Below are 10069 nucleotides of genomic sequence, written 5' to 3'. Positions count from 1 at the left end.
GCCCGAGGCTAAATCCAAGCCTACTTCCCTCCAAAAAAGTCATATAGTAATATATAAATGCACGTTCTACAATTGAACGTGGCAAATTGGGCATAGCTTTCTTTTTTTTTTCCTTTGCCTGTCCAAAGACTGACATGCTGTTCTCTGTGCACACACACAAATAAAAGGCCCTGCTGCTAAAAATCAGCACTTCAGGAAAATAATCTCTACTATATATGTTTATAAATTGGCACAGGAGTTTTACGTAAAATGTTAAAAAATGAAAACATACCCTTACTCACAAAATTGAACCCAGGTTAGAAACCTCTTATGGAACTGAATAACAGTTTTCAGAATCTATTTGCAGCGGTGGCCACTGACCACCTGTAGGCTGCTCACATGCACAAGCAGGTGCCAGGAGCAGCACAGCTCAGAGCAGCCTTAGAGCAAGTGGACAGTTTTTCCAGTCACTGTTAAGAAGTTGTCATCAGCGAAGGCATGCAGGGCTTCTTCAAACATATCTTTGGTAATTGCTATGTCAGATTGTCCCCAAATAGCTTCAAAAAGTTGCTGGTAGTTTAGAGCTGGTGTTTTGCCGTTAGATAAAATAAGTTTCTTCAAGGCTTCAGCTAATTCTTGTTTCCATTTCCGAGAGGTGGCACTCATTCCTGTAGTAAGAATAGATATGTCCACAATGCCAGTCTGGGGATCAGTTGCAGATTGCTTCAGAGCCTCCCTGTGGAGGCGTTTTGCCTCTTTCACATCAATTGCTTCAACTTTGTTTGAAAATCGTACTTTAGCATGGGCTTCTGCTAAATAAATTAATGACTCCAGCTGTTGAGGGTATGCAGAAACCATTCCTTGGCTACTACCAATCTTCCTCATGTCCACATAAGCCTCAATAAGAGCCTGGCTGGCCTCCTTGCTGAGCCTGGGCATGATGGTGCTGTCAGCATAAGTGATGTAGTCCTTTAGCACCGCCATGTCCAAGAACTCCTCCTCCACCTGCTCCTCACTCTGGTAGTACAGCGAGACCAGGTGGTGAGCCAGACACCTGTCGTATGCCTCATCCTGAGGGTCTAGCATGAGGAAAATCAGATCAAACTTTGACAACAACGTGTGAGGTACCTGGATGTTTTCAATGGTTGTTTTTTTTTTTTTTGGATTCCACTGAGACTCAATAGGATTTGCTGCTGCCAGAACAGAGGTGCGTGCATTGAGCTGACAGATGATCCTAGCCTTTGCAATAGAGAGCGTCTGCTGCTCCATGACTTCATGCAGCACTGATCTTGTACTTTCATTCATTTTGTCAAACTCATCGATACAGCAGATGCCATCGTCAACTGAGGACAAGGGCACCTGTCTTCAGGACTAGCTGTCTGGTCTCAGGGTCTTTTGTCACATATGCAGTGAGACCTACTGCACTGGAGCCCTTCCCAGATGTGTACTGGCCCCTAGGGACCAGTTTATACACATACTGCAGCAGCTGGGACTTGCTGGTGCCAGGGTTACCGAAGAGCAGGGGCATAGCTTTCTTCTAATAACTTCTCACACATGTAGTAGATGCTAATGTTTGGGTTTTTTTTTTCTAGCAGAAAAAAGTCTTACCATTTCCATGGAGTCAGTAATGTCTCTACAGCCCCCAAAGTGGGAAATTATCATCAACTTCTTTAAGTTGCTTAAAGCATCTACAGGCCACAGCATGCATTATGGCAGAGCTGGCCAGTTTACCAAGTAGCCAGCATGAACACCATTGAAACCTTTTTCTATGCTCCTCAGAAGATTTGAAGTTGTTAGTTATCTATCTCTTAGGGTGTCACTTATTTACATTGCCTTCCCAGCAGACATTGGAGTTTTCAATTCTGGTTCTAAATTTAGTTTTTAAATCCAGCCTTGTTAAGGTGAATTTTTGTTTCTTATCCTTGGATTTCTGTAGGCAATTTCAAATGCTTAAAGTGTATATCCACTTACTTTCTCAGCTACCTGTGACAGAACAAACTGCTGCTCCCTCTCTGCCCTGGAAGTTAAAAGTACAACTAATAAAAGACCCATAGGCATTTGGACCTAGATTTTTCTGATTCCAGATTCATATTCTGTCCAAGACTCCATGCTACTTCCCCTTATTCCTAAGCACTGGTGAGAACACAGATGATGGATGACAGTAAGAGCTGCTGTTTTCGAGAGCTGCCAGATACTGTAGTAAGCATTTTAGGTTCTGAAGTACATAAAAGTTTCAAAGTTGCTATTTTAAGCTGCTAACTTTGTGTGATGGGTTTTATCTAGACATCCCTCCAAAGTCTCATGTGCTCATAGATGGGGCTTTTGGAAGGTGATTGGATCATGATAGAGAGATACTCATCAATATATTAGTCTGCTGATGAGTTTATAGCCAAATGTGATATTGGGGCGAATCGTATTCAGATGGGATAGGTCACTGGAGGTGTAGCCTGGAAGGGTCTGTCTCCTTCCCCCTTCCTGATTTCTTTCTCCTGCCATCCAGCCATAGATATTTCTCCTCTGCCATGCTCCTCTGCCTTGGAACCAGCCCACTATGGACTGAATCCTCTACAAACTGTGAGCCAAAATAAACCTCCCCTCCTTTAGCTAGTGGGTGTCGGGTATTTTGTAACTAGGATAGTTTTGATAATGTTTTGCAGCAATCAATAATTAATACACCTATACACACTGCTTTAACCAACCCCCGAAACCCATTGCTGCCTAACAACCAAGACAGAGAGCAGATGAATCATCCAGATCTGTGACTCAGCATAACACCACTGGGATGTACTGGATTTTGCTGTAGGTCTTCTCCCTGTGTTTTCTCCTTTTGGAGACCAAGAACAACCATTTATGAGACATGTTGTTCTCAAGTGGAAAGCAGGAACTTAGGAGGTTGAGCCAGATCATACAAGTGGTCATATAGAGCATGTTCATTCATTTTCCATTGGCCAAAGTGAGTCATAGAATTAAGCCCTGCTGAGGAAATGTGTGGCTATGAATTTAGGGAAGCACACTCTTATCTATAGACAAGTGTGACCAAAGAATTACTAACAAATAATACAATTTCTTCACAGGCTCCATGCTTAAAAGAAGTGTGTGTGTGTGTGTATGTGTGTATGCGTGTTTACAAAGGACATAAATACATTGAATAAATAATTGATTGTATTTATAATAATCAAAATCTAGTGTCTTAGTTACTTTTCTCATTGTTGAGACAAAATACCCAACACCCAAAGTTAAAAGAGGAAAGGTTTATTTGGCTCACAGTTTTCGGGGGTTTCAGTTCATAATAGGCTGGCTGAAAGGCAGGGTGGCATGGCAGAGGGGCATCGCAGAGGAGAAACAGTTCATGGCAGGGGGAAGGTAGCAAAGCAAGTAAGAAACCTTAACAGCTTTTTTCTGCCTCTTTTATATTCTATCTAGGATACTGGGATTAGGATGGTGCCAAACCAATCAGTGGACTGATTTAGTAATCACCCACCCTTAGTCTTAGCACCCTTAATTCTAGCATTGTACCATCAATCAGTCACACACTTTAGATTCAGCCACTTATGAAAAGGGCCCACCTATGACATGAGGCTTTGGAGGACATCTAAACACAGCCATAACATCTGGAAAAAGTTTTCTGAAAGATTATTTTGCTTTTGTATAGTGTCAGATAATTTAGTACCTTTTCTTGAAATGCTCTCTCCATCTCTCTCTTTTCCTTCCTTCAAGACTAGCATTGCCAAGCATGGGGCTTCACATATATGACTATCCCTTGACATCCACAGCAGATTGGCTCCAAGACCCCCCACCCCACAAGGATATCAAAATCTGAGGATGTTGTTCAATTCCTTTATAAAATGGCATAGTACTTGTACATAATCTGTGCACTGTCTCCATGTATTTTACATCATAGATTTATATCTTTAAATTATTTCTTTGGATATAAAATGCAATATAAACAGTTATCATTCTATATTGTGAGAATAATGACAAGAAAAAAATGTATGTGTTCAGGAGAGATGCCATTTTAATAATATTTTTGATCTGCAGTTGGTAGAATCCACAGATGTACAACCCGTGCATACAGAGGGCCAACTGCATTAAGGGAGCAATAAATATTTGTTAAATTTTTTGTTGAATTTAACCTTTGCCTCTTAATGTGAATTTTTTTTAAATGCAGCTTTTCAAATAGCAGACCTTCAAAAGAGTGACTAAATTGAATTGAGGGCAGGAAAAAGAATAGCTCTTTGAATACAGCTGTTGATGGAGACCAAGACAAGCTTTCCTGACTCAAGGGATTACAAATAAGAAAACAAAATGCTGTCTCGCTAAGATTTCCTAACATCTTTAGGAGCCAATAACTTAGCCCTAAAGTAATTAAAGTCTGTCCTTTTAATTGAATACATTAATTTTGTGCTTAATTAAGTCTCTTGCTATTTTTGTTTATTATCTTTTCTAGGAATAAAAGAAAAGCTTACCACATATTGTTTTTTCTTAGATCTTCTGTGAGGTGAATCCCAGGCATATGTATAACAAAAATGTTTCTCAGGTAATTTTGATGCACAACTAAAAACCATGTTTAGAGAGCTAACAAAGTAAAATCTCAGGAAACCTTAGTTCCCAAAACAAAACTGAGAGTTGGAGGTCACATTCAATCCTGTATCTTATCCTATTCTGCAAATCCTGGCTTCATTTACGTCTCCAAAATGAAAAGGCCATCACTTTCAAGTTCTAGAAATACAAGTTTGAATTCTCGTTCTACCATTTACTACCTGTGTGACTATGGGACATTATTGTTTTTATTTATTTTTAAAAACTCTACATGTTTGTGGCAAATAATAATACATTCATTGTGGGTAGTTGGTGCATATACAAGACATATCTTAATTATCTTGGCATCCCTTCCCCTCATAATGTTAAGTGAAATAAATCACATACACGAGCTTAAACATTGCATGGTTTCTCTTATATGAGAAACCCGAAGTATAAATAAATCAAATAACAAAATAAAAGATAGACAACAGAAAATAGGGAGATAGACCTTTTGCAAATGGGAAGGAGACCAAGAGATATTCTTTTTATTTTTAAGGACTAATGGGACCCACCCCATAAAGTTGTTGGGAGGATTACATGGATAATATGTGCAGTGTTGGCACATGGGAGGTGCTTGATGAATATTTGCTCCCTTCTGTGGCAGAGACTGCTGTAGGGACCCAGAGGGTAACTGAGTCTAGGAGAACTAGAAGAGGGCAGAAGTGCCTGGATTCTCCTCCTTGGGAGGAGGTCTCCTTCTGACCCAGAAATCACTTATACTCCTTTTGCAACACCACTGTGACAGGAGAATCTTGCCCATGATTGTGCATCGCTGGATGAGAACCATTTAATGTTGATTTTTTTTTTTAAGATCTGAAGTCTATGAGTGTTGGGGTGTGACACTGTATGAATAAATTACAGAATATTGTTACTCAAACATTTCATCTGCAAATAGAGATCCATTTCTTTTTTCCTTTGCAAATTAAATGCTCTTGTTGAAACTATTTGCTGATACTCAAATTGCTGATCTTTGACTGGGCCTCACTTCTTCCCACAAAGGGTCTAAAAGGCAGGTGATTTGCAGAACTCATTCATCTCTAATAATTTTTCTAGAGTTTTATACATATAACATTTCATCAGCAAATAGAGATTTTTCCCCCCCTTTGGAAACTGGATACATCTAATTTCATTTTATTTCCTAATTGTTTTGGTTAGTATCTTTAGTACATGTTGACTTGTCCCTATTCTTAAAATGAAAGCTTTTAGTTTTTCACCGTGAAGTGTGATGGTAGCTTTGGATTTTTCATAGCTGTCTTTTAGGAAGTTGAGGAAGTTTCCTCTATTTCTAGTTTGTTTTAACAAAATCAACTCCAAATTCACTCCCCATTCCCCTATCATGTTGGATTTAACAAGTATTACGTGAACTTCTGTTATGTGTTAGGTCTGGTAGTGGGAACTATGAACATAGCAGTTAATAAGACAAGGTCTTTTCCATGTAATTTACACTCATAAGATGGATAATGGACAAATTAAAAGGTAAATAATTTCAAGAAAAAGTTAATGCTAAGAAAAAAGAAACAATAGAAAAAGATAGGAAAGCACTGGGAATTGCAGAATTATTTTAGATCAAGATGTCCTCCTCTCTCAGTAATGATATGAATGAAATGAAGGTCAGGCCATCTGAGGATATGGGTGGAAATGTTCTAAGCAGAGGGAGAAGCAAGTTCCAAGACTAAGTTGGGTGTGAAGTATCATGATGCAGGAGGAATGGAAAAACCACATGGTAAGAGATTATTCTGGAATATGATCAAGATCAGAGTGCTATAGGAAACAGTGATAGAGATCAACATGTTTGGGTCAGGAAGTGCTCTGCAGATCAGACATTACCATGTTATATTGGCCTTGAACAAATGGTGCTATAACTGAAGGAAAAGGTTGAGAAACATTTAGTTTTTATTAAAATTTGTGATTATATATATAATCTTCTTTTCTTTCCTTTTGTTTTCCTTCTCTTCCCTTCCTCCCTCCTTTTCTCCTACCCTCCCTCCCTTCATTCATCCCTGCCTCCTATTCTTTATTTTAGTTTTGAACCATGTCTTCTTTACCTGAGATTAAAATAGCAACTGGCACATAGAAGGTACACAAATGATATATTTTAAGTGAGTGAGGAGACTGAGGCCAAGAAAGGTAAACCAGAATTTTCAAGGCCACACAGATAGTGGCATAGCCAGAGCCAGATTCATTCTCAATTCATTTTCTGCTTCTTTACCACATCAGTCACATGGAATCAAAAACAGATCCAAAGAATTTTACAGTTAGTGTGTGTGGGTTGTTGTTACTGGTTACCAACTCCAAGTATAATCTAGGCACACAATGACAGAGTTAAAAGATTAATTAGCAAGAGAATACTTATTATTTTATTTAAGAGTGCTTATTATTTCACTGAATTAAGGTGGAAGGTTTCAGAGTAATGGTCAGCTTCAAAAATATACTGTTTTATAAAGAACTGGACATTGTTTTGGTAGTGAGATGGAGGGACTGGAGACTGGTATAGTGTGTTTTGTGTCAGGGAAGGGTATTTGGTTGCATCAATTTATTAATGAGCAGAGGAGAGATAGGGGAAATAGTAAAGGAAATAATAAATTGTGAAAACAGAAAATGTCATATTTCTACTCTGAGAAATAGAGGCTAGAAGGCAGGTAGAACTGGAAACAAATTGTCTAGAGTGATGCAGATGCTTTGGAGAACATTCACATGAGTGGCCAAGGATTGAAGCATCTCTTCCATGGCAGTCTAAGAGGTCAACATTTTGTCCACACACAAAGCAGCAAATTCAACCAGATCCAGACCCTGATACAAATTAGAACCCACACCTCTGAATCAAGTCCTGCATCAAATGTGAATATCACCCAAGATAATGGAATGGGTGAACTTTCACAGCAGCAGGGAAAGCCAGAGATCCCAGAGGTAAGACCCTGGATAATCAGATCACTGGGATATCTGGCCAGGAGATGACAGCTATCACACAGAGATGTTATCCCAGGTCTTCATGTATGAGTGATGCTCCTGTCAGCTGAATTGTAGTAGAAATATCTCATGCTGCTGCTTCATGTCAACCAGGAGAAGCAACTGCAGAATGGGCAGAATTGTTGAAAGTAAGCAGCCTTGCCCCTACTTCTTGTGCAGTGGCCACTAGCACTGATAGCAACATCCACTTGGACTCCAGGGTGGTAGAACCTCAACCACACAGTGCACAAGTGCTGTTACTGTTCCTCTAAGCAGAAAATCTGGAAGCTTAGGAAACAAATCAAGATTGAATGATGATGTTGACAAGTTCTGAGCTTGCCAACAGTACAAGCAAGCAACAGGCTCCCCACATCAAACATGTCTTTGAAAATAAGAGCTAGAAATCTTCCCAAACCATCTTTCAGCTACAAAAGAATTTAAACAACAACACTGGCAATTTGAGGTGGTTGAGCAGAGTGGGTACTTGCAGTAACCAAAGAGCATCTTTAGGGACGTGTAAGGATCTAAGAGTGTGGGAGCAAAGGTGACTAGCTTTATTGAGAAAATGGTGACATTGTCAAAGGTGAGTTTTTCAGCTTCTAGTTATTCATTCAGTGGCAGGGGTCTAAAATCCCAGAGAGATCAACTCATAGGTCTGGAACAATTTCAGTAGTGCATCTCTAAACTTCATGCCATAGGAATCATGTAATTTTAGAGCTGGAAGAGCCCTTAGAAGTTCTGACATAGCCGAATCTTATAGAAAGTAAGCAAGCTGTGCACTCTCACACAGAAAATCCAGGGTAGAAACGTGTATCCAGCACTCCAGGCTTCCAGCCCAGTGCCAGACTTTCTTCATCCAACTGAAAGTAGGATGGTAGAGTGTAAAATTGTATGCGAATAATCATCAACTGGCCAATAGCATGCTGAGCTGATAAAGAATGTGAGCCATTGCTAGTAGTTTGTATGCCTTTGTGCAAGCTAAAGAAAGATGTTTCTTCCACTGGGTGGACTCAGGTCACAGGCTATCAATTTGGCCCAAGTAATGGGGGCAGAACATCAGTCCCCATGTACTTTCTTGCCTGGATACTCTGTACAAGAAGCACTGCACAGCCTCAGCCAGCAGCTCTGCTGAGCGGAAAGTTTTGGAAAAGCCCAAGCAGACAGGAGGATAGTGTAGGGTGCTCCATATTAGCAGGAGTTAACTAATTTTCTGGTTTCAGGAGGTCTGCATCTCAAATACTTCTCCCACTCTCCATGTGGTCACTACAGTTATAGTACAGAGGGTCAATGCTGAGGCTTACAGCTTTATTGCTATAATAAATAGAAAAGAGCCTTTTATGTAACAACTAGTAATAGCTAGTATTAGAGCAGTGACATGTACAGGTGGCTTTTAGTAGTGAAAAACTGGGGATAATATAATATTTATCAGCAGGGGCTAAATCACAAAATCATGATATATTCATACAATGGAACACAATTCAGCAACTAAGATATATGTGGGGAGATATATATATATATATATATATATATATATATATATATAGTCTCACATGGATAAGCAAATAAAGGAAACTGTAAAACAGAAGACAATGTTTTTAATAAGTACATATATAAGTTAAATTATAGACACATAAATATATATTTATTTTCTCATTTAGTATGAGAAACCATCAAGCAAGATCAACATCTAGTATTTGAGATATAGGCTGACCCTTCTGGGAATAAATATAATATGTCTTTTTCATTAGATTACTGTACAAAATGAAGTCACATTCCTTTGCTATTCAGAGTAAATTCTACTAAGCCTACATATCAAACTCTTAAGAGAATTTAGTTCTTCTTTTCCCAGTATTCTCCCAGAAAAAAAAATCTAGGATTCCCCGAGACACTTTCGTATCTCAAGTGCTGTTCTGTTTGCTCTTAGGTAGCTAACAGAGTCAGATCTCAGATGCACCCCTTGAACCTGGTCCCCACCTACTACATGACCTGGATTCTCCACAGCTCTGTGGCTGTCATTGCTTAAATCATGAAACCCAGAGACTCTCACTGGAAGCCTCTCCTCTCTGCTATTGTCTCCAACATCAGAATGCATTTCTCCCCTATATTTTGTGCAAATGGCCAATTCCAGTGACTTTGACTAGAGGTGGAACTGAGGCTACTGTCCAGGACAGGGGCTTCCACATACTGCTGAGGCTTTTGTTCCCACCTCCTTGATTACCAGGAAAGAGGAAGAAGGTCTGGATATGCTATCATTTTGCCTCTCTAAGGCCAGAGAACTTAAACCCTACTCCAGACTTCCATGTAGTCTCTCCGTGCCTCCCTGGCATGTGCCCCTAGATCTTTCCTCCTGTACACCCAAGACCAACATATTTCTTGCCTGTCTGGGCATGACTGAAATTCAGAATGACCACTGTCTTGTCCCCAGGGCTCCAATGGACAATCTCTCCAAAGAAAATAATCTCAACTTGAAATTCTTCAAATGCATAGGTGGTCCCATTTTCTTGTTGGTTTCTTTGATACATATATTATATGTAATATAGAATAATTATATCATAATTGCAAT

The 10069-nt window shown here is 39.5% G+C and overlaps 1 pseudogene; it reads right to left on the bottom strand.

Annotated features, from left to right (window-relative positions):
- Positions 1 to 345: 345 nt before the first annotated feature.
- LOC101697612 (DNA replication licensing factor MCM4 pseudogene) lies at positions 346 to 1507 on the bottom strand (annotated as a pseudogene).
- Between the last annotated feature and the right edge of the window lie 8562 nt (positions 1508 to 10069).

This window comes from Heterocephalus glaber, unplaced genomic scaffold (genome assembly GCF_053883595.1).
Source record: "Heterocephalus glaber isolate CG9 unplaced genomic scaffold, H.glaber_assembly_v1.0 deba00001457, whole genome shotgun sequence".
Lineage (NCBI taxonomy): Eukaryota > Metazoa > Chordata > Mammalia > Rodentia > Bathyergidae > Heterocephalus > Heterocephalus glaber.
Note: the sequence above shows the minus strand (reverse complement) of the source record. Positions and strands in the feature narration are given on the sequence as shown.